Here is a 25,377-nt window from a genome sequence, read left to right as displayed (position 1 = left end):
TTAAATTCTAAATGGTTGTGCCAAATTCTTAGCTGAGAGAACTGAAATATATCCCTATCACAGGCAATTCCTTTCCAGGAAAGTTAAATGAAAAGGGGAGATAGAGGAGTCTTTGAATTAAAAAGCTCCAGTAAGGAATGCTTTGCTGTGAATGCAATAATATAACAAGCTAGAACTAGAATCACTAATGAGAAAGTGCATACCAAAACAAGCAGTACCACTAGCTGAGAGAAAATAATCTCAAACAGCTGAGTAGAAAGCAAAAATCAAGTATCTGGGGATACCTGTAAAACAAAGTGTATACATGTGCATATATGATACTAAAAAGTACTATATCAAGTATATGTTAATTCACTTACTCAGAATTCAAAATGTGCACTACCATTCTAGGGTAAAAATGGTGATTAACAATGATGACATGAAGTCTAACACTTGAAATAATAAACACAATTTATTATCTCCAAATTATGTTACTCATGCATGTTAGACAATCTTAAGCATTTTGCTTAAGATCATAGTGGCCTGGAATAGAGTTAACGAAATGTGGTAATGCCACCATAGGCCATCATATAATAATGTCATTAAAATTACACTAAAAAAGAAACAAAGAAAAACATGTGTTTTCTTCATGTGACCAGATTTCAATTTTGAGAAATAGTTTCTCTGAAAGCATTTTAAGCCATAAGTTAGTCTCAAATGAATAGGAAAATAACAATTTTTGCTTACATCATGCAGAGATAGGCATTCATTTGTTATTCAGAAGAAAATTTCATGTGGTGTGTTTATAGTTAAACATCTTGAAGCAAATCTTCACTTAAATTCACAGTGTCTCCATTGGCCTTTCATCAAAAGAGAAATATACTTCAAAAGTTTACTTCAATTTGCTCATTAACTATGATTTCGCCTTTTCTACCCTATAACATTTGATAACTAGATTTAAAAGAATATCACACAAACCTTCCTAAAATATTGATAAACATGTTTAGATAAGATGTTTTTCTTATCAAACAACCATATCAGAAAAGAAGAGATAAACTGTTAGACTTTCTTTCTCGCCCCAAATTATGTGTCAGAAAGGAAAATGAGGCCGGGTGCAGTGGCTCACACCTGTAATCCCAGCACTTTGTGAGGTCAAGGCAGGCGGATGACCTGAGGTCGGGAGTTCGAGACCAGCCTGACCAACACGGAGAAGCCCCGTCTCTACTAAAAATATAAAATTAGCCAGGCGTGGTGGCACACGCCTGTAATCCCAGCTACTCAGAAGGCTGAGGCAAGAGAATCGCTTGAACCCAGGAGGTGGAGGTTGTGGTGAGCCGAGACTGTGCCATTGCACTCCAGCCTGGGCAACAAGAGTGAGACTCTTGTCCCAAAAAAAAAAAAAAGAAAGAAAGAAAGAAAAAAGGAAGAAAGGAAAATGAATCACACCTTTCTCCTTCTGCAAGTCACAAGATTCTTTTCCGTTAAATGTGGTGGTGCAAAAAAAGTAAAGCTGGATAAAAGAAAAACAATGATTCTATGGCACCCTTAGTACAGGAAATTTCAAAATAAACACATTTCTAGTTGGCTGCTTTACAACTTAGTTTAACTTTTTTTGGTAAGAATCACTTTGACATAGGTTAACAACATAAACAGGTTGACTTCTTTTCCCAGAGTAACATAAACATGTTGTTTCCAACTAGTTTACCAGTTTTGCCTCCATACCCAAAAGTTCAGGCAAGCCCAGATAATCTTGTCTTAGCCACCAGACAGGATATATGCGGAAATGAGAAAAATGAGTTTAATTAGGAAACAATACTTTGTTACAGCTGAGATGATTTTAAATGAAGCAAATGGTTGTAAACCATGAATGACAAAGCATCTATTTTGGGACATTATGGCTTATTAACAGAATGCTATTTACTTTTAACTTCACAAATAAACACAGCTGTATTGTTCTGAAACATGATGAAAGGCATGTACCTCTACTAGCAGATTTAGCACTTCTGACCATCAAAAACACCAACGTCCTTAAAAATGTGATTCATGCACTGTATTAGATTTCATTAAGACATAAATTTTAATACTTTATTTATTTTTTGAACTTGAATGGGAACCAGAATGGGATGATCCAGATGACCTGTGGTGCTTGGGTAAAGTAATCGTGTTCTGTAAGGGTTGGCCCTGGGCTCAGGGTTGTTTAGTGAGCCCCTGGGGGACCTGGAGCTGGATCTTGATTTCAACCTAGAAGATCTTAAATGTTCTCTGGAACTGGAACAAGATCTTGACTACGAACTAGAACTTCTTGAAGGGAACCTAGACCTAGAGGTTGAACTTGAAAGGGAGAATGAACATGATGAAGATAGTGAATGTGAAGATTGAGGCACTGAGTGACTTTTTCTATTGGATTTCTTTTTATTACTATCATCTTCTTCACTGACATCATTATTATATTTTGAGAGATCAGCATCATCTTCATCCTCATCTTCATCTAATTTATATTTAGAAAGATCTTCATCCTCATCCTCTTCTTCTCCCTCTGATCAACCTCCTTTCATATAGATGCAGGACCACCAGGTTTCCCTCTGCATTTTTTCTTTTTATATCCAAACTCATCATATTTACCTTCAGATTCTTCTCATTCTATATATTCAACATTATTTTGTTATTGTTGTTGTTTTTTGACAGAGTTTTGCTCTTGTCACCCAGGCTGGAGTGCAGTGGCACGATCTCGGCTCACTGCAACCTCCACCTCCTGGGTTCAAACAATTCTCCTGCCTCAGCCTCCTGAGTAGCTGGGATTTCAGGTGTATACCACCACGCTCGGCTAATTTGCGTATTTTTAGTAGAAGCGGGGTTTCAACGTGTTGGTCAGGATAGTCTCGATCTCTTGACCTTGTGATCTGCCTGCCTCGGCCTCCCAAAGTGCTGGGGTTACAGGCATGAGCAACTGCGCTCAGCCAACATTATCTTTTATTAAAGCCACCAACATATCTGTTCTTTCTTCTAACTTAGCATACTTTGGAGTATTGTATGTTACACTCTGATCTTCTGGTCCAATTCACATTACTGCAAGTTTTACCTTGCCAGTCATTATTAGCATTAAATAGGCATCAGCTATTTTCTGTAAGCATTTTTCCTATTTCAGTGCCCTCAGCTTTCATCATCGTGGCCTGTTGTTTTCTTTTTAAGTATTACTACTATTAATATTATTAATACTTGCTTTTACAAATTATGTTTTTGTTTTCATGAAATGATATTCATAAAATTTGGTCAAGCTGTATTTTTCTATTTTCAGTGCTCACCCTCACACAATGATACCATAACTTCCTCTTTCTGGAGATAATTTTGATTGTCTTTTTATTTTCCTTATGATCTCCAGGTAATGTACTTTTGTGGTTTTCTATTGCAGACTTTCAAATTCTGATTTTGAATGAAACAATTTACTGTCCTATCTCTTCGCTCTGCTTAGATCCTGTTTTGGATTTTTGCTAACAATATAATCTTATAGTTTGTGATAGACCTCTTCTGATTGAATCAATGGTATATTTACAACAACTAGATCATATCTAAAGTTTTGGCACTAAATTGACCATATGTACTTTGAAATATACATCTGACACAATTTTCTCCATGAAAAAATTAGTTCCCATTAGGATATATTAAATTCACTTGATATTTAGGTACAATATTGCTGCTTGATTAGACTATTTCACTGTCTTCCTACCATCAATAGTCGGTGCTCTTCCCCTTAAAAGGTGGAACATAAGGTGATAACCCTCTGTTAGTTTTATATATTCCATATGCAGAATTGAAATATATATGGTGGAAATATTTGATGATATCTATACAGTAAGTCATTAAATTGATGTTTTTAAATAATGAGAGTCAACCATTTTAAGTCCTCTTATAAACAGCAGCATTTTTTAGGGAATTAGTCAGTACAAATTTAATATAGTCTTTTTGATTAATTTTATGTATTTTTTCTAATGAAGGGAAATTAGATACAATTCTTTGATTATGTTCACATACTATTTAATATATAGTTTTTCCTGGAATTTTAATTGTCTTTGCGGGAGACTTTCAGAGATTAGATTTGGTAATCCAAGGGTCCTAGTTGATATTTTAAAAATAAATAAAATTTGCAAATTAATAAGTAGTGTAGATTCCCATTATCTGATTACATTAGGTCCAATTAAGTAATTTACACAAGGAAAAATAGTCTAGAAGTAACCTGATCAGGAATAAAACAGAGGTAGTCCGGTTTGACATTATGTTACTTTATTTATTTTATTTTATTTTATTTTATTTTATTTTTTTGAGATGGAGCCTCACCCTGTTGCCCATGCTGGAGTGCAACAACATGATCTGGGCTCACTGCAAACTCCACCTCCCGGGTTCAAACAGTTCTCTTGCTTCAGCCTCCTGAATTAGCTAGGATTACAGGCACCTGCCACCACACCCAGTTACTTTTTGTATTTTTAGTAGAGACGGGATTTCATCATCTTGGCCAGGCTGGTCTCGAACTCCTGATCTCATGATTCACCCGCCTCAGCCACCCAAAGTGCCGGGATTACAGGCATGAGCCACCACATCTGGCCTGACATTATGTTGTTAGCCACTACAAAATACCACCTTACATTCCTTGTGTGTTTATTAAAATCTTCTCCAATACTCATTGCAAATATTTGAAAATAAAAGAAGACAAACCTTTAACTTCTCTTTCTTCCCAAGAACATGCTAAATTTACTTTATTTTACTCCATAATAGAATGAGAAATATCACAGTCCATGTGTAATTTATAACTTACTAATCAATATTTATAGAAAGTAGATAAAATCAACTTGAATTAATTCATATTTCCTTAACCCCTTCTCTAGAATAAAGAATAAATTCTTTGGTTATTTGTTTTTAACATCTAACACACAAGAGAATATAGATATTTTTAAAATATGAAATTTTTGATACATCATAATCACTTCGCTATAAGTGCTACACAGTTTTCAAAAAGGGGGCAAAAACCTTATGCAGTGTTTTACAGTATGACAACCCAGAAAGATCAAGATTGGAAATTCATAAATGTACCATAGCAATATTTGTTATTTTTATTAGGTTTATATTTAAATACTTTCACACTAAATATTGGGCTAATTTTTAATCCTTCTACAACTCTAATAATTTTGATTAGAGGCAAAATAAAAATCTACTATAAAAGAAAAATAGAACATAATTATAGGAAAGCATGAACAACTTTATACAAAAATTCTTTTAAAATACACAGACTCACACTTGTAATCCCAGCACTTTGCCAAGGCAGGTAGATTGCTTGAGCTCAGGAGTTCGAGACCAGACTGGGCAACATAATGAAACCTTGTCTCTACCAAAAATAAAAAAAAATAGTTGGGTGTGGTGGTGGCCCTCTGTGGTCCCAGGTACTCGGGAGGCTGAAGTGGGAGGATCACTTGAGCCTGGGAGGCAAAGGTTGCAGTGAGCCAAGACTGTGCCACTGCACTCCAGCCTGGGTGACAGAGTGAGATTCCACCTCAAATTTTTTTTTAAAATTAATAAAATAAAAAACCAATTTTCTAAAGTATGTAATTTTCCAAAACCAACAGAAAAGAAGCTATGATTGGACAAAAAGCTACTTAAAAATCTTGTATTTGTACTTTGAAATTCACCCAAAAACAAACTAACCAACAACCCACCACACTTCTTTAGGCAGGCGTTTTTATAGGTGAATTACATAAAAACTCAAGGATCATCAAAAAATGATGGCATAGATGTAAGCTGGCTTCACTATCCCCCCACAGAAAAGCAAAAATGAATATACAGTGCTGAGATTATCACCAGCAATATCCCAAAACTCAAATATGAGTATGGTCAGTTCCTGAAGTCACAGAGAAATTAAAAAAAAAAAAATTCCAAGCAGACAATAAAATAATCACATTTCCACATCTTCAGTGCCCCTCCCTCCAATCTTCCCAACACCAAGTACATGGAAAATTTCCTCTGACTCACAGTTTCTCCACTGGAAAAAGTGAGATCAAGGTGGACAACCAGCTTCCTCACCATCTTGAATATGCTGGAAGGAGAACTATCCCTGCCTCAAACCACAAGAAGCATTTGGGAGTACCAGAATTGAGAAATATCCTCGAGGATAGCCAGAGACAAAGAGGGAAGGCAGGACTACCATCCCCAATCTTGGAATTTCTGCTCTATAACTTGGCCAGAGGAGATAGTAAATTACAGTAGCTATTCAGCAGTACCATGTTGTAGGAGGATTGTTCCACAGGTCCCCTGGGCAGGAACCCCCAAGCCAGCCTTCCCACAATACCACTATATTTCGGTTGGTACGACATTCATTCCATTCAGGACAGGCTGCTGCACTCTGTTCACTAGAACCAAAAAAAGCCTGGGATTCAAGAGCCATCTAATGCCAAAAAGAAAAAAAAAAATAGTAGAAAATTTAAAAAAAAAAATCAGTAGATAAATTACAAACAACATCTAAGAAAACATATCTACTAAATACCAAAACAAGACAGATTGGAATAAAAAACTAGTCCTTCAATTCAAAGACATAGATATACAACCACAAGAAACAACAACAAACAGGGAACTATAGCCTTAATAGATGGAAAGAGCAAGGAATCAGTGACTGACCCTAATGAGATGGCAATATGTAAATTATCTAAACAAGAATTAAAAATAGTGGGTTTTTTTAAATTAAACTTTAAATTCTGGGGTACATGTGCAGAATGTGCAGGTTTGTTACATAGGTATACACATGCCGTGGTGGTTTGCTGCACCCATCAACCCGGCATTCACCTTAGGTATTTCTCCTAATGCTATCCCTCCCCCAGGCCTCCATGCCCCCGACAGGCCCAGGTGTGTGATGCACCCCAACCCCTGTGTCCATGTGTTCTCATTGTTCAACTCCCACTTATGAGTGAGAACATGCAGTGTTTGGTTTTCTGTTCTTGTGTTAGTTTGCTGAGAATGACGGTTTCCAACTTCATCCATGTCCCAGCAAAGGACATGAACTCATTCTTTTTTATGACTGCACAGTATTCCATAGTGTATATGTGCCACATTTTCTTTATCCAGTCTATCATTGATGGGCATTTGGGTTGGTTCCAAGTCTTTGCTATTGTAAACAGTGCCATAATAAACATACGTGTGCATGTGTCTTTACAGAAGAATGATTTATAATCCTTTGGGTAAGAAATGCTTTTACACTGTTGGTGTGAGTGTAAATTAGTTCAACCATTGTGGATGACAGTGTAGCAATTCCTCAAGGATCTAGAGCTAGAAATACCATTTGACCCAGCAATCTCATTATTGGGTATACACCCAAAAAAATAGCAGTTTTAAGGAAACTCACTGATTTCCAAGATAACACAAAAAAGCAATTCAGAAATTTATCGAAGAAATTTAACAGAGATAAAAATAATTTTTAAAAGAGCAAACAGAAATCTAGGAAATTAGATATGCATTTGCTGAACTGAAAATTAGAGGCTTTCAACAGCAGAATGAATCAGGAAAAATCAGTGAACTTGAAGATAGAACATTTGAAAATACAGAGTCAGAGAAGAAAAAGAAAAAAATAATGAAGAAGTATGAAGAGTTGTTAGCTCTTTAAAATAACTTTGTGTGTTTTTTGTTTTTGAGACAAGATCTCACTCTGTTGCCCAGGCTGGAGTGCAGTGGCATGAACATGGCTCACTGCAGCCTCCACTTCCTGGACTCAAATGATCCTCCTTCCCAGTAGCTGGGAGTACAAACATGTGCCCCCACACTTGGCAATTTTTTTTTTTCTGTGGAGATGGGGTCTTGTTGCGTTGCCCAACCTGGTCTCAAACTCCAGGGCTCAAGCAGTCCTCCCAACTCAGTCTCGCAAAGTGCTGGGATTATGGGAGTGAGCCACCACACTCAGCAAAATAACTTGTTATATTAATAAGATTTTCTTGTAAGTTTCATGGCAAGCAAAATACAAAATCTATGACAGATTTAATAAAAATTAAAATCTACTACCAGAAAAAAATCACCTAACCCCAAAGGAAGACAATATAAAAAAGAAAGAAGAAAAAGAAGAATTATAAAACAACCGGAAAACAAGTAACAAAATGGCAGTAGTAAGTCCTTAGTTATCAATAACAACATTGAATGTAAATTTATTTAAGTCTCCAATTAAAAGGCATAGAGTGGAAGAATGGGTAAAGAAAAAAGACCACATGGTATGCTTCCTACAAGAAACCCACTTGCTCTATAAAGAAACACATAGACTGAAAATGAACAGCTAGAAAAAGATATTCCACGCAACAGGAAACCAAAAAAGAGCAGGAGTAGCTATATTACATCAGAAAAAAAAAAAGACTAAAACTCAAAAATTGTAAAAGAGATAAAGATAGTCATTATATAAAGATAAAGGGTTCAATTCAGCAAGAGGATATAACAACTATAAATGTGCATTCAAAACTGGAGATTCTAGGTATATAAAGCAAACATAAATAGGTCTAAATCAGAGAGATAGACTGCAATGCAATAATACTGTGGCCTTCGATACTCCACTCTCAGTAATAGATCATTCAGACAGAAAATCAACAAAGAAACATTAAAATTAAACTATGCACTAGACCAAATAGTACAAACTGACATTTACAGAACATTTCTCCCAATTGCTGCAGAACACACATTCTTTTTATCAGCACATGGGACATTCTGTAGAATAAACCATATCTTAGGCCACAAAACAAGTCTCAACAAATTCAAAAAAGTTGGAATCATATCAAATATATTTTCTGACCACAATAGAATAAAATTAGAAGTCAATAATAAGAGGAACTTTGAAACAATGCTAACACATAAAAATTGAACGACATGCCCTGAAATGACCAACAGGTCAATGAACAAACCAAGAAGAAAATTTTAAAATGTCTCGAAACAAATAAAAATGGAAATACAACATACCAAAATCTGTGAGGTACAGCAAAAGCAGGACTAAAAGGGATGTATACAGCAATAAATGCCTATGTTAAAACAGTAGAACGACTTCAAATAAACAACCTAACAATGTATCTCAAGGAACTAGAAAACCAAGGAAAAGAAAAAAAAAAAAAAGACCCAAAATTAGCAGAAGAAAAGAAACATTAAAGATCAAAGCAGAAATAAATAAAATTGGAGGCTAAAAACATACAAAAGAATGAAATAAAAAGTTTGTTTTTTGAAAAGATAAAGAAATTCACAGACTTTTAGCTAGATTAATTTAGAAAAAATAGAGAAGACCCAAATAAATAAAATCAGAAACAAAAATGGAGACATAACAACTGAGACCATGTTAGCAAGTACAAAGAATCATTAGAGACTATTATGAACAACTATATCCCAACAAACTCAAAAATCTAGAAGAAATGTATAAATTCCTGGACACACGCAGCCTACCAATATTAACCATTAAGAAATAGAGAACCTGAACAAATCAAAGATGAGTAATATTATCAAAGCCATAATAAAAAGTCTCCCATCAAAGAAAAGCTCAGGACCTGATGTTTTCACTGCTGAATTCACCAAATATTTAAAGAACAACTAATGCCAATGCTACTGAAACTCTTCAAAAGAAATTGAAGAGTGGGGAATAATTCCAAACTCACCAGCATTACACTCATACACAGGACGAGGACAAACACACACACACACACACACACACACACACACACAAAACCTATTGGCCAATACCCCTGATTAACATTGATGCAAAAATCCTCAACAAAATACTAGCCAACCAAATTCAACAGCACATTAAAAACATCATTCACCACAATCGACTGTGATTTATCCCAGGGATATAAGAACGGTTCAACATATGCAAAACAGTAAACGTGATACCTCACATTAACAGAATCAAGAACAAAAACCATATGCTTATTCTAATAGATGCTGAAAAAGCATTTGATAAAATTCAACATCTCTTTATGATAAAAGCCCTCAACAAACTGGGGTAGAGAAGGAAGATACCCCAAAACAATAAAGGCATATATACACACACACACACACACACACACACACACACACGATAAACTCCTAGTTAACATCATACTGAATGGGGAAAAATTGAAAGCCTTCCCTCTAAGATCTAGAAAAAGATAAAGGTTCCCACTTTAACCACTTTTGTTCAACAGAATACTTGGAGTCTTACCCAGAGAAATTAGGCAAGAACAAGAAATAGAGGGCATGCAAATTAAAAAGAAAGAAGTCAAAATAGCCTTGTTTGCAGATGGCATTATCTTATATTTAGAAAAACCTAAAGATTCCACCAAAAAATGGTTATAACTTATAAGCAAATTCAATCAAGTTTTAGGATACAAAATCAACCTACAAAAATCAGTAGTATTTGTATATGTCAACACAAACAATCTGAACAGGAAATCACAAAAGCAATCCCATCTACAATAGTTACAAAGAATATAAAATAAATATACAGGAATCAATTTAACCAAACATGTGAAAGTTCTACACAAGGAAAATTGTAAAACAGTGGTGCAAGAAATTGAAGAGGAAACAAAAACAATGGAAATATATTCCATGATCATTAATTGAAAGCAATAATATAGTTAAAATGACAATACTATCCCAGGCAGTTTACAAATTAAATGAAATCCTTATCAATATTAATGACACTTTTCGCAGAATTTCTTTTAAAAGCAATTTCAAAATTTATGTGGGACCACAAAAGATCTCCAAATACCTAAAGTCATCCTGAGCAAAAGGAACGGATCTGGAGGCACCACACTGCTTCAAGATATACTACAAAATTATTTTAAACAAGTCAGCATGGTACTGGCATAAAAGCAGACACATAAGCCACTGGAACAGAATAGAGAACCCAAATATAAATTCATGCATTTACAGCTAACTCATTTTTAACAAAGTTGCCAAGAACATACAATAAGTAAAGGACAGTCTCTTCAACAAATTGTGCTGGGAAAACTGAATGACCATATACAGAAGAATGATACTAGGCTCTTAACTCTCACCATATACAAATATCAAATAAAAATGGATTAAAGGCTTAAACGTAAGACCTAAAACTATGAAAGTATTCGACAAAAGGATTGGGGAAATGCTTCAGGACATAGATCTATGCAAATATTTGGGGCTAAGATGTCTAATGCACAGGCAACAAAAGCAAAAGGAGAACAGTGAGATTACATCAAGCTAAACAGCTTCTGCACGAAAAGGAAGCAATTAACAAAGTGAAAAGGCAACTCTCAGAATGGGAGAAAATAGTAACAAATTATTCATCTGAAAAAGGATTAATATCCAAAATATACAAGGACCTCAAACAACTCAAATGCAATAAATAAATAAATAAATAAATGAATAATCTAATTTTTAAAATGGGCAAAAGAGCTGAGTAGACATTTATCAAAAGAAGTTATACAAATGGCCAACAGGTATATGAAAAAATGCTCAATATCACTAATTATCAGAGATATGTAAATCAAAATCACAATGGGATATCATGTCACCCAAGTAAACGTAGGTTTTATAAAATGACAGGGAGTTGGACATGGTAGTTAATGCCTATAATCCAACATTTTGGGAGGTTGAGGTGGGAGAATCACTTGAGTCCAGGAGTTTGAGACCATCCTGGGCAACACAGTGAGATTTTATGCACAAAAAAATTTTAAAATTAGCCAGGCACGATGGCATGTGCCTGTAGTCTTAACTCCTTGGGAGGCTGAGCTGGGAGGATTGCTTGAGCCCAGGAGGTCAAGCTGAAGTGAGCTATGATCACATTATTGAACTCCAGCCTAGGAAACAGATTGAAACTTTATCTCAATATGTGTGTGTGTATGTGTGTGTGTGTGTGTGTGTGTGTGTGTGTGTGTGTGTGTGTATATATATAAAATATATATGTAATATATATATCTCATATATTTTTTTAAGTAAAAAGACAGGGAATAAAGGATGCTGGAAAGTGTGTGGAGAGAGGGGAATGCTCAGCTGAACACAGTGGTGTGCATCTGTAGTCCCAGTTACTGGAGAAACTGAGATGAAAGAATTACTTGAACCCAGGACTTCAAGATGAGCCTAGCCAAAATAGCAAGATCCTATTTCAAAAAATATATATTTTTAAATAGGGAAATGTTCATATCTTGTTTGTAGAAATGTAAATTACCACAGTCAGTATGGAAAGCTATATGGAGGTTCCTCAAAAAACTAAAAATAGAACTATCATATGATCCAGCAATTCCACTACTGGGTATATATCCAAAAGAAGGAAATTCGGTATACTGAAGAGATATCTGCATTGCCATGTTTATTGCAGCACTATTCACAGTAGCCAAAATGTTGAATTAACCTTGGGGCCCATCAATGAATGAGTGGATAAGGAAATCATGGTATATATACACAACGAATTTTTATTCAGCCATAAAAAGATAAAATCCTGTCATTTGCAGCAACATAGATTGAACTGGAAGCCATTATGTTAAGTGAATAAGCCAAGCACAGAAAGACAAATATCACATATTCTCACTCATATGTGGGAGCTACAAAAGTGAATCTAATGAAGATAGAGAATAGATTGGTTGCTACCAGAGGCCAGGAAGGATAGGAGAGAAGGAGGTATGAGAGAGTTCAATTAATGTGTACAAATACATAGTTTAATAAAAGAAATCAAATCCAGTGTTTGATATATCAGTAGGTAGACTATTATATATAATAATCTATTGTATATTTCAAAATAACTAGAAGAGAACAATTCAAATGGTTCTAGCATAAAGAAAAGGCAAATATTTAAGCTGATGGATGTCCCAATTATACTTATTTAATCTGTACAAAATTATATGAATGTATTAAATTATCACATATACCCTGAAATATGGACACATTATGTACAATATTTTCAAATGTAAAAATTTTTTAACTCAAAGATTATATAATAATTATTATGCAAACTTTTCCAGAAAATAAGACAAAAGGGAATATTGCCCCTATTCATTTAATACATCTAGTGTAAGCCTATTACCAAAACCAGTGAAGGAGACGGTCTCACTTCTGAGCATAGACGAAAAAATCTAAAAGGAAACACAGTAGATTCTCATTATTCATGGGTTCTATATCTGCAAATTTGCTTATTCCCTAAAATTTATCTGTAACATCCAATTCAATATTTAGGGCATTTTCAAGATCATTGATGGACATGCACAGAGCTGTGAAAAATTTGCATCATCCAACATGCATATTCCCAGAGTGTTCTGGCTTCTTGCTTCAGCTCTCTTACTGCAAATAAATGTTCTTTGAGTGCTCTGTATACTGCCACATTTTTCACATGTTTGTGCTTTTTATTGGTGAGTTTACTGTTTAAATTGACCTCCAAGCATAAAGCTGAAGTATAGTCTAGTGTTCCCAAGTATAAGAAAGCTTTGGCCGGGCGCGGTGGCTCAAGCCTGTAATCCCAGCACTTTGGGAGGCCGAGGCTGGCGGATCACGAGGTCAGGAGATCGAGACCATCCTGGCTAACACAGTGAAACCCCATCTCTACTAAAAATACAAAAAAATTAGCCGGGCGTGGTGGTGTGTGCCTGTAGTCCCAGCTACTCGGGAGGCAGAGGCAGGAGAATGGCGTGAACCCAGGAGGCGGAGCTTGCAGTGAGCCAAGATCGTGCCACTGCACTCCAGCCTGGGCGACAGAGCAAGACTCCATCTCAACAAAAAACAAAAAAAATAATAATAATAAAAGAAAGCTTTGATGTGCTTTAAGAAGTAAATATAGATAAGCTTTTTCAGGCATGATTTACATTTCTGTTGGCCTTAAACTCAGTGTTAGTGAATCACCAATATATAGACAATAAAGTGTCTTTAAACAGAAACATGCATAAAATAAGGTTATGTGTTGATTGAGTCACAAAAATATTGCCAGAGACTCACAGGAACCTAACCCTGTATTTCCGCTAGGAGCAATGATTCTTGATGCTCATGGTGACTTTATAGAAAATAACTACTGTGAATAACAAGAATCGACTGTGTTCTAAATACTAAGATGCATTAAAAATGTTTTGAAGAATCATATCAAATTCAGCTAATTCTAAATGCAAAGACTAATTATTTAATATTTGAAAATTTATAAATGTAATACATGACATTCACTATATAATCTTATTATTTAATACAGAAACATATTTCATGGTATCCAATACTTGTTTACTATAAAACCATCTAGCAAACTATGAATACACGGTAACTTCACTAACCCGATAAAAGGCATCTAGCAAAAAGCTAGAAGCAAACACAATCATTAATGTTAAAACATTAGAAACAGTTATTTTAAATCCAATATGAGAGAAGCATGCCTACTCTCAATGCTTCTATTCAATATGGCATCAGACATCCAAGCCAGTGCATTAAGACAAAAACAAGGAAAATACAGTAAGATAATGAAAATAAAAGAAATGAAATTATAAAGACTTGCATGCAAAATGATTCTCTAATTAGGAAATGCAAGAAAATCTATACAAAATTTATTGGAATTAATAAAGCAATTCAGTAAGGCTACTGGATCAATAAATACATCAGCAAATTCCCAACAGGAACAAAAATATCAAAGTGTTATTTTAAAATAATATTTACCAATAAAAACAATTAAGAATAAAGATTTTTAAAACATTTAAGATCTTTATACAGAAATATAATAATACTTTATTATAACTTTTATGTCTTTATTATAAGGTGTAAAAGAAGAACTAAATATAAGGGGAGATATGGCATGTACATGCATGCAAAGATTCAATATGGTAAAGATGGCAATTCCTGCACATCAATTTTAGATGACTTCCCATTATGTATGCAAGAGTAATAGAATTCAAAACTCCTGTTTGGTAAAGTTTCATAACAGTACTTATAGGTAAAATCAAAAGCCTGTAACCAGCATTTACAACATTAGAATTGTGTAATTACCATCCGACTGTAGGGCCACTGCATTCTCATCCCATGATACCTTTTGTTCACATTTCTTGCTTGAGTCAACTGTCTCTTGGATACCTTATCTTGCTTCTTTTTAAATTTTACTTGGGTACAACCTCAAGTCAGTCTTTTATAAATGGCGTGTTACTGATATATTTTCTGATTTTTGTATGTCTTAAAATATCTTCATTATCCCTGTATATACATGCTAGTTTATCTAGGTATCAAATTTCAAGTACAAAATCATTTTCCTTCAGAACCTCAATACATTGTTTTATTCTCTTCTAGCTTCCATTGTAACTACTGAGAATTCTGATGCAAATCTGATTTATATTTCTTTGTAAATTATATATATTTTATCTTGGCATATATAGAACCATCTTTGCAAAAATTATGACAGTGTGAGAAATTTGACATAGAAAAATTATGACAGTGAAAGACAGCTGACCTAACCAACTCCATTTTGCTTCTAACCTCCAAGCTGCCCTTCTTCATTCCTGGACATAGGTCAAGCTGACTATGGGAGGAATTTATAGTTTATCTTTAAAACAAAAATGATAACAGCCCTTTCCCAAAGCAAACCTCCTCCTTGCTTGGGGATCAAACCTCCTTTGCAAAACTAACAAATTGGCCACAAGATTAGAATTTATAACTTTGGAGTCATGCAGCCAGAAGCCACAGGATTCCTAACCTTCCCTTCCCAATTGCTGCTATAGATAAGATCAATATTAGGAAATCTAAGATTGGTGTTTGAGGTGTTTTCCAGACCCTGCATTTTGATAGACCAGCCAGTGCCACCCAGACCAATAAACTGGCTCATCTGGTCCTGTGTCTCCCTTCCAGGAACTGACTCAGTACATGAAGACAAGCTCCAACTCCCTATGATTTCATCCCCAACCCCAAAAATCAGCATTTCCCATACTCTATCCCCCTGCCCACCAAACTATCCTTAAAAAATCCTTGCCTCTGATTTTTCAGGAAGGCTGATTCGAATAATGGCAAACTCCTGTCCTTCCACTTAGCTGGCTCTGCATTTATTAAACTCTTTCTCTATTACAAAGACCTGATGTTCTCAGTATGTTGGTTTTTCTGGGCAGTGGGCAAGATAAACCTGTCAGGTGATTACATACTTCTAAGATATTCTCTTCTTGGTGTTTGAGTTTTATCCCTGTTTTGTAGTCCCTTTCAATCCGCAAACATATGTTTTTCTTTAATTCTAGGAGGATCCCTTTCTAGAGAAAACTTTCTTCTATTATTAGTTTGATTGTTACCCTCTGTTTTATTAACATCTGTTTTTTATTCATCCAAATTTACAAACAAATATTGGAATACTTGCATTGATTTTATAAATTTATATTTTCTATCTCGGATATTTTGTTCCATTATTTTTGCCTGTGCCTCAATTTTTTCTTCTGACTCCTTGATTGACATTTCTTAGTTTGGTATTTAAAATTTTTAATTTCCAAGATACCTTTTTTTCTATATTTGCTTCTTTTTCATAGCAGCCTACTCTCATTTTATCAGTTGTATTCTTTCTTAAATGTTTCTGAGGATAGAATTTTTATCTTTTGTTCTTTAGATTTTATGTGATTCTTCTAAGAATAATTATTCCATTTGTTCATGTTGGTCCTACCAAAAAGAAAAAAAAAAAAGTTTTTTTCTCAAATACCTACAGATTCTTAGTTGCTCATTCATATACATGAATTAATGACTAAGTAGCATAGGTTTCCTGTGTGTTTACATATATATGTTTCCTCAGTGGTTTCCTTCTCTGAATGAAAGAGATCACCATCAGCTCTGTGTATGCAGGGAGAGTATATCATTGACAGATTGCTTTTGCTTTATAGTTTGTAGCTGAAAAGTGAGCAGGCACTCCCACCCCTCATTCCAAAATGAGGAGGGTTTTACTGTGAAGTTCCATTTCTGTTAAAAATAAGTGGATATTTTTAGGATTCCTGTCTCTTTTTTTGTAATTTAGATCTTTTATTATAACTGAAGGTTATATTTCATATCTGCACATAAAGAGGGCCTGACTGGTTACAGTGCCCCAAAACAATCATTTTAATAATCATTCCACTTGCTACTCCTTGTACCTGCTTACTCTGAATTTGCAGCCTTTTTATGAAATTCCATCTATTCTGTAGCTTTCTCCTGTGTCTGTACTTGGAAGTAACTTTTGATATAGTTTATCCACCAATAAAATGTATGTGCCTTTACAAATCCAGAAATGCACACATATTTAAATGTGGTAAGGCCTATTCCTCTCATCTTTGGTGGTGTGACAAATTTATTACAATTTGTATTCCTTTACTGACATTTTAAATGGGGCATTTGTAAGGAGGGGAGAAAAACACATATGTTCAGCAAAAGTCAATATACATTATTTTTAGTTTTTATTTGTTTTCCTGTTACTTTCTTTTTTAACTTTTATCTTAAGTTCAGGGGTACATGTGCAGGATATGCAGGTTTGTTACATAGGTAAACTTGTGTCATGGGGGTTTGTTGTACAGATGATTTCATCACCCAGATATTAAGCCTAGTACCCATTAGATATTTTTCCTGATCTTCTCCCTTGTTCCATCCTCCACCTTCCAAAAGGCCCCAGTGTGTGTTGTTGTCTTCTGTGTGTTCATGTGTTCTCATCACTTAGCTCCTACTTGTAATTAAGAACATGAATTTGATGTTCTGCTCCTGCATTAGTTTGCTAAGGATAATGGCCTCCAGCTCCATCCATGTCCCTGCAAAAGACATGATCTTGTTCTTTTTTACGGCTGAATAGTATTCCATGGTTTATATGTGCCACATTTTCTTTATCCAGTCTATTATTCATGGACATTTAGGTTAATTCCATGTCTTTGCTATTGTAAATAGTGCTGCAATGAACATATGCATGCATGTGTCTCATAATATAATTATTTATATTTGGGGGGAGTCTATACCCAGTAATGGGATTGCTGGATTGAATGGTATTTCTGTCTTTAGGTCTTTAAGGAATTACCATATTCAATTTCTAGTTATCTACCCATTTTCTTAGAAGACCTATATTATTGAAGATACTGCTAGGTACTTACTGTGTATGCTAGTGAGTGCACTGAAACCTGGCTGATATCTCAAGGATAAAGACAAAGGCAACCAAGTTGAAAGATGTTTTATGTTACCTTACGCATGTATGTATAATTTCATATTCCTATGAAGAAGATAAATATCTCCATATTTGGACTATAAATTTTATTAAGTATAAATAAGATGTGCTATTTTCCAAGATGTGGATTGGAAGCAGTGTTAGCATGCCTCTCCCACTGGGAAAGATAAAATAGTGTGTAGAGATTCACACTGAACTTTCTTTCAAGAAACAACACAGGAACTTAACAGGAAGACTGAAAGAAACCACAGGCCCTTTGAAAAAAGCATCAGACTGCAGCCTACACCATGAACCAGGTGAAAAACTGTTAAGTCCCCAGAGTGTGAGATGTGGATAAACAGCTTCTGGCATATGCACTCTCACTGGGGAACTTGGCAATGCAGGCCATAAGGGAAGGTCTCAACCCTACCTAGCACTGGAGATAATTTAGTGAGCAGTAGGGAGTATATGAGAAGAAGTGGCATCTGGATATGCTTTGCATGCACTCCCAGTCTCTAGCAGGATGGGGGGAGGCCACTCCTGATTCTACCTCACAGAGGACCACCTAGAAGTCTTCCAACTAATTTGGGCAGTGGTCATTGGTTGAGAGAAGCTCTCAAATGAGATTTGCAATATAATCTTGAGTGTGGATGAACTCTCTTGTGCAAAACTGAGGGGTGGGTGGAAAATGTGCCACAGGCATGGGCACAGGAGCTGGGTGCCCCTGCCTCATGGGCAGACCAAGTAGGGCATGGCTCAGTTTCTGTTTCCATGGGGAAGGCTTATGGCCTGGGGTGTTTTGAGTTCTGAATATAGACTGCCTGGAGCCTGGCTAACTGCTGCTAGTGGAACACAGCTGGTGTGAGACCTGCCTTGCAATGTGTGTGGGAGCTGGATGGGGCTTACTGTTGCCTGCTACTTCCCATTCCCAATGTGGACTCTTCTGTACAGCAGAGGAAGCTGCACTCTTCCCTATAACATTACCCCAGCAGCCAGAGAACTGCCCTCCAATGCTCACTGGGGCTGCTGCTTGCCCTGCACATGGAGAGTCCTGACACATAGACTTTCCTGATCCAGCCCCTACCTGGCTTTACCCCTCAATAGGCCCTGGTAGCTTAACACAAAAGACAGAAACTTTTGGGACCTCTCTGGCCCCACCCATTGCCTGAAACACCAGAAAACCTCCCCAGGTAACATAAGGCAAGCACAGATCCCACCACTACCACCACAGCTGGGCTTTTTGTAAGCACCAACTCCTGGCTGGAGGCCAACCAACACAGTCCATGACAGCATCTGCAGGTAGAATAATACAGTGCCCAGAAAGGAGAAAACTTGTGTGTGACCTCAGCTATCACCATTGCCTGCATCACCCTGGCTAATACAGAGGTCCTGAGTGTGCACATTTGACTAGATCATTAATACTACAACCAGTATTTGAGAAATTCAGAACTCTAATGCTATTTATAACTAAGAAATTTCACAGTCTCCATCACTGCCCTGCCATCCCCATAAGAGCTTGTGCTGGTACATACTGCTATGAGACTTGAGGACAGGTCACATCACTGGATCCCTTTCAGACATCCCCCAACATCAGCCTGGTGTGTGGCAGCCCCACTGGGTGGCTAGACCCAGAAAAGCAGCAGTATTCATAGTAGTTTGCTTCTCAGGGTCTGCTACTCCTAGGAAAAGGGAGAGTGCACCACATAAAGAGAACACTCTGTATGACAAAATAATTCAAATAGGCCTGCAGTTCCAGAACTTTCCACTTGCAGAAAGTTTCCTTCAGCAGAACTACAGGTGCAGTATTGGGCTCAGCAAGGAGTCTGTAGCTCTTCAACAGTCAGGCAGCCCTGGTGCTCATGAATGGTCTTAGAAAAGGGGAATTCTCTTCCCCATCATCTACTACTGCATACACAGCTGGGGCTTCCCCCATGGGAGCTCGGCATGGGTGCACCTGTAGATAGCCTTTCTGGAACACTTCATGGTGACTGGATCCCGGAGGAGGGCCCTCCCGATTCAGGTTTGTATGAGGGGTAGAATCACAATCCCACCCACCTTCCATGATACATCAGCATTTCTACAGAAGAAAAGAGGTGCCTGTATGATCTGAGTAGCTGGAACACTGGGTCAGGAGGGTGACTGGGAGGAGGATTGCTTTCCTGCTAGTCTGGCAGGGAAACTGAGGTGGCTCCCTCCCTTACCCCTGAAAAGATCTCAGTGCATTTCACTAAGAGCTCCCAAAACATCTCTGACAAGGCTGGAACTGCTGCCAACTGTTGGGTATTTGCATTTACCCATTTGCTTTAGCAACAACCAGTTTTTACCTGTGGAAACCTCCACTACTGGCCTGAAGCATGAAGTGTTCAAACCAATAAATAAAATACTGGATAATAAATAAATAAACAAGCAAATAAATGAATAAATAAGTGCACATCACTGGAGAATGAGATAAGCTTCAAGAAACCTCTGTCATTCCAACCCCACAGGAGACAGTGAATCTGTTCACACAAGGAGCACATTGCTACTAAAACCAGCATCTGAGAAAGCCATTATACAAAGACTCTTTATAAACAAGCAACTTATATAGAGTCTTCACCCATGAAAGCAACAAATGCTGAATTAGGTTACAATAAACTATAAATATTAAAGCCACATCCTTAAGGGAGAAAAAAGAAATTAAAAAACACAGTCAAATCAAAAACAAAGTTAAGAGTAATTAGAATATACAGTCTACCCAAATGAGAAGGAACCAGAAAAACAATTCTAGCAATGTGACAAAACAGGGTTCTATAACACCCCCAAAAGATCACACTAGCTACCCAGCAATGGGTCAAAACCAAGATTAAACCTTTGAAATGCTAGATAAGGAATTCAAAAGGTTGATTATTAAGCTACCTGATAAGATACAAGAGAAAGTTGAAAGCCAACATAAAAAAACTTAAAAAACAATTCAAAATATGAATTTAAAAAATTAGAGATCTGGATATTTTAAAGAAAAAACAATCAGAATTTCTGGAAATGAAAAGCACATTTGGGGAATTACAAAATTCAGTGGAATGTTTTAGCAATAGACTAGACCAAGTAGAAGAAAGAATTTCAGAGCCTGAGGACAAGGCTTTTGAATTAACACAATCAGATGAGAACGAAGAAAAAAGAATGAAAAGAAATGAACAAAGTCTCCGAGAAATATGGTATCATGTCTAATGGCCAAACCTAAGAATCACTGGTGTTCCTGAGAGAGAAAAGAAAGCAAAATTTTGGAAAACTTATTTGAGGGAATAATTTAGAAAAAATTCCCTGGCCTTGCTAGACATTTAAACATCCCAAATAGAAGAAGCTAAAATAACTCCCTGCAGATTCATTGCAAAAATGACATCACCAAGGCATATAGTCATCAGTCTATCTAAAATCAATGTGAAGGAAAGAATTCTAAGAGCAGGAAGACAAAAGCATCAGGTAACCTATAAAGGAAAAACTGTCAGACTAACAGCAGACTTCTCAGCAGAAACCTCACAAGCCAGAAGGGATTTGGGTCCTATCTTTAGCCTCCTTAAACAGAAGAACTGTCAGCCAGAATTTTGTATCCAGCAAAACTAAGTTTCATAAACGAAGAAGAAATTGTCTTTTTCAGATAAGCAGATGCTGAGGGAATTTTCCACTATCCTATGGGCCTTACAAGAAACACTAAAAGGAGTTCTCAATCTTGAAACAAAAGGTTGACATGCAACAGAACAGAACCTCTTGAAAGCATAAAACTCACATGACGTAAAGAACAAAACACAATGAAGAAAACAAAGTATCTAGTAACAATCAACATGATTAATGGACCAGTACCTCACATCTCAATATTAACATTGAATGCAAATGGTCTAAATGTTCCACTTAAAAGATACACATTGGGAGAATGGATAAAAAGTCAGAAACCAAATATCTGCTGTCTTCAAAATACTCACCTAACATGTGAAGCTTCTTATAGGCTCAAGGTACAGCGATGGAAAAAATAAATTCTACGCAAATGGAAATGAAAAGTGGGCAGGAGTAGCTGTTCCTGAATAAAATAGACTTCAAAGTAACAACAGTAAAAAAGGAAAAAGAAAGTCATTGTATGGTGAAAAGCTCAATCCAACAAGAAGATATTACAATCATGAATACATATATACCTAACCCTAGAGCTCCCAGGTTCATGAATAAATTACTAGTAGACCTAAGAAAGGAGATAGACATCAACATAATAATAGTGGGGGACTTCAACACCCCATTGACAGCACTAGAAAGATCATCAACACAGAAAGTCCAGAAAGAAACACTGGAGTTAATCTACACTCTAGAACAAATGGACATAACAGATATTTACAGAACATTCTACCCCAAAAGTGCAGAATATACATTCTTTTCATCTGTACATGGAACATTCTCCAAGATAGGCCATATGATAGGCCACAAAACTAGTCACAATAAATTTAAGAAAATCAAAATCATATCAAACATTTTCTCAGACCACAGTGGAATAAAACTGAAAATCAACTCCAAAAGGAACTCTCAAAACTATACAAATACATGGAAATTACACAATCTGCTCCTGAGTGACTTTGGGAACACTTTTACACTGTTGGTGGGATTGTAAACTAGTTCAACCATTATGGAAAACAGTATGGCGATTCCTCAAGGATCTAGAACTAGATGTACCATATGACCCAGCCATCCCATTACTGGGTATATACCCAAAGGATTATAAATTATGCTGCTATAAAGACACATACACACGTATGTTTATTGCAGCACTATTCACAATAGCAAAGACTTGGAATCAACCCAAATGTCCATCAGTGACAGATTGGATTAAGAAAATGTGGCACATATACACCATGGAATACTATGCAGCCATAAAAAAGGATGAGTTTGTGTCCTTTGTAGGGACATGGATGCAGCTGGAAACCATCATTCTTAGCAAACTATCACAAGAACAGAAAACCAAACACCGCATGTTCTCACTCATAGGTGGGAACTGAACAATGAGATCACTTGGACTCAGGAAGGGGAACATCACACACCGGGGCCTATCATGGGGAGGGGGGAGGGGGGAGGGATTGCATTGGGAGTTATACCTGATGTAAATGACGAGTTGATGGGTGCAGCACACCAACATGGCACAAGTATACATATGTAACAAACCTGCACGTTATGCACATGTACCCTACAACTTAAAGTATAATAATAATAAATTAATTTAAAAAAAAATGAAATCAAGATAGAAATTTAAAAATCCTTTGAAATGAATGATAATAATGACACAACTTATCAAAACCTTGGGGGTCCAGCAAAAGCAGTGCCAACAGGAAAGTTTATAGCACTAAATGTTGAAATCAAAAAGTCTGAAAAATCACAAATTATTAATAACAACCTAATGTCATACCTCAAGGAACTAGAGAAACAAGAACAGATCAAATCCAAAGCTAGCAGAAGAAAATAAATATCAAAAATCAGAGATGATCTAAATAAAATTAGAACCAAAAACTTCAAAAGATTGATGACAAAAAAAAGTTTTGTTATTTGAAAAGATAAACCAAATTGATAGATCATAGCTAGATTAAATAACAAAGAGAAGAGAGAAGATTCAAATAAGCTCAGTTAGAAATGAAAATGGGGACTTTATACAGTCAAGACCAAAGAAAAATAAAAGATCATTTGAGACTACTATAAACACCTCTATGCATACAAACTAGAAAATTTAGAAAAAACAGATCAATTTTTGGAAATAAATAAACCTCCTAGCTGGAATCAGGAAGAAATACAAATCCTGAAAAGACCAACAACAAAGCAGTAAGATTGATTCAGTAATTTAAAAAATGTCCAACAACAACAAAAAATGTCCAAAGCCAGATGGATTCACAGTCGAATTCTACCAGACATTCAAAGAATTGGTACCAATCCTACTAAATCTATTCCAAAAAATTAAGAAAGGGAATCCTTCCTAAATCATTCTATGATGCCAGTATCACTCTGATACCACAACCAGGAAAGGACATAAAAAAAAAGAAGACTACCGACCAATATCCCTGAGGAACACAGATGCAAAAATCCTCAACAAAATACTAGCAAACAAAATCCAAAAGCACATCAAAAAGATAACATGCCATGATAAAGTGGGTTTCATCCTAGGGATGTAGAGATATTTTAACATAAGCAAGTCAATAAATGTGATACACCACACAAACAGAATGAAAACACAAAACATCATCATCTCAATAGATGCAGAAAAAGCATTCAATAAAATCCAGAATTTCTTTGAGATAACGCTCAACAAACTAGGCATAGAAGGAACATACCTCAAAATAATAAAAGCTATATATGACAAACCCACAGCCAACAACATACTGAATGGGGAAAAGTTGAAACTATTCCCCCTAAGAATTGGAACAAGACAAGAGTGCCCACTTTTACCACTTCTATTCAACATAATACTGGAACTTCTAGCCAGAAAAATCAGGCAAGAGAAAGAAATAAAGTGCATCCAAATTGGAAAAGAGGAAGTCAAATTATCTTTCCTGTCCACTGATATGATTGTATACCTAGAAAATCCTAAAGACTCCTTCAAAAGACTTCTAGATTTGATAAATGAGTACAGTATAGTCTCAGGTTACAAAATCAATGTAAAAAATCAGTAGCACTGCTATATAGCAACAACGATCAAGCTGAGAATCAAATTAAGAAATCAATCCTTTTTAGATAGCTTTAAAAAAAATACATAGGAATATATGTATTTCACCAAAGAGGTGAAAGGTCTCTACAAGGAGAACTACAAAACACTGCTGAAAGAAAACAGAGATGATACAAACGGAAATACAACCCATGCCCATGGATTGGAAGAATTAATATTGTGAAAATGACCATACTGTCCAAAGAAATCTACAAATTCAATGTAATGCCCATCAAAATACCATTATCATTCTTCACAGAACTAGAAAAAAAATCCTAAAATTCACATGGAACCAAAAGAGTCCACATATTCAAAGCAATACCAAGCAAAAAAAACAAATCTGGAGGCATCACATTACCTGACTTCAAATTATACTACAATCCTATAGTTACCAAAACAGCATGGTACTGATATGAAAGTCCATACATAGACTAATGGAACAAAATAGAGAACCCAGGAATAAAGCCAAATACTTACAGCCAACTGATGTTCGACAAAGCATACAAAAACAAAAATTGAGAAAAGGACACCCTATTCAATAAATGGTTCTGGAAAAATTCACAAGCTATATGTAGGAGAATGAAACTAGATCCCTATCTCTCACCTAATACAAAAATCA

At 35.9% G+C, this 25,377-nt stretch overlaps 1 pseudogene; it reads right to left on the bottom strand.

Annotated features, from left to right (window-relative positions):
- Positions 1-2,042: 2,042 nt before the first annotated feature.
- LOC105544886 overlaps positions 2,043-25,377 on the bottom strand; it is a 67,876-nt pseudogene continuing 44,541 nt past the window's right edge.

The sequence above is a fragment of the Mandrillus leucophaeus genome, unplaced genomic scaffold (assembly GCF_000951045.1).
Source record: "Mandrillus leucophaeus isolate KB7577 unplaced genomic scaffold, Mleu.le_1.0 Scaffold311, whole genome shotgun sequence".
NCBI lineage: Eukaryota > Metazoa > Chordata > Mammalia > Primates > Cercopithecidae > Mandrillus > Mandrillus leucophaeus.
The sequence above is the reverse complement of the archived record's forward strand: the minus strand, read 5'-3'. Positions and strand labels throughout refer to the sequence as shown.